Below are 1,559 nucleotides of genomic sequence, written 5' to 3' on the forward strand. Positions count from 1 at the left end.
GTTAAAAAAATTAGATGTCTACCTTTTCCTTTATTATTATTATCACTTAATTTAAAATTTTCACTTTTGAAAACAGTGATATACGGAAACATCGTGGAATTAAAACTTTTGTCTATCTTTTGAAAATTCATGATAGCCGATTATCATTTCTTTCTCAAACCAAATAAAATTTTGACTTATTTTTCAAAAATAAATAAATTTGAACTTGTTTCTAAGTTCATCGCAAGTGTTCATTACCAATCACGTGATTCATCTTATAAAATGAATTTCCCATGTTGGGGTTTCATGCCTTTCTCGGTTTAAGCTATCATAAAGCCCAATTTAATTTGGTTAAATGTATTATTTTACGAGCTTAAATTATAAGTCTCTATCTTTTTTTATATAATTAAATTTTAATCTTTTACTTCTACCAAATTATTTTTGGATTTTAAACTAAAATTTAATCATTAATAACATTAAATTCTATTCTATTAAATTTAAGTTCATTATTGTTGATTCAAGAATTCAACAAGGAATAGAAGGTGATGATACTAAAGAGAGACAGTTCATCTAAATAGGTGGAGAGTCGAAACAAGGAGTAAGGGACTAAATAAGGCTATATGCAGATGAAGGCTTAGGGCTGCTAAAAGGCTCTATATCCTTCTTTCATTGTCTTACATAATATTTATAGGGCGAAGAACCCTGGCTAGTAGTGCCACTTCACCAATAATATGGGTGGTGACCTGCTCGTGTGGTTAACTAGGTGACAACTCGATTATCTTTGATTTGATTCAATTATTGATCTAAACTGTCCACCCCATGCTCGAACCAGTCGTCAGACCTAAGCTACAAGATGTCACAACAGTAGACAAAAGCATGTGTAAATAAATTTCTCAACAACAATAAATAATTCAATATAAATAGGTTAAGTCAACATTAAACATACATTACAAACAAAAACAAGTATTAATCGGGCTTATGAAAGCCCTCAAACAAGCTCGAAACTAAATCAGGACCATTTTGAAACTTTTACATAAAGAAAGGTAAAATAATGAAATAGGGGTCACATGGCCGTGTGGTGCAATCACACAGTCGTGTCTCCGACCCGTGCTAGAGACTCATGTCATGTAATCCAAGGTTACACGATTGTGTCGTTAGGTCGTATAACAAACTATGGCCATATGAACCAAAAATCAGCCTAAACGTGTTAAACACACGGTCATGTCAACCAACCATGTGTGACACACGGTCATGTGGTAGCTTTTGTGCAGCCTAAATGACATATTTTATACCATTTCCATACCATCCATTCAGTGACCTAAAATATCATTTTGTGCCAATCAAACCAACACGAAAAATATACTCATTTCAAAGTTAAAACACCAATTTACCTACTTATTTTAACAAATAACCAATATGCTCTCATTGGCACGAACAGCTCAATAAACTCAATACTAAAACAATTCATATCAATACATTTTAATCATTCCACAACATTACCTATTTCATAAGTATAATACCATTCAAGTTTATGTCATTTTCACCAGTTAACTAACTGTCAAATTGCCAACATATAATGA

Source organism: Gossypium arboreum, chromosome 5, assembly GCF_025698485.1.
Source record: "Gossypium arboreum isolate Shixiya-1 chromosome 5, ASM2569848v2, whole genome shotgun sequence".
NCBI classification, from domain to species: domain Eukaryota; kingdom Viridiplantae; phylum Streptophyta; class Magnoliopsida; order Malvales; family Malvaceae; genus Gossypium; species Gossypium arboreum.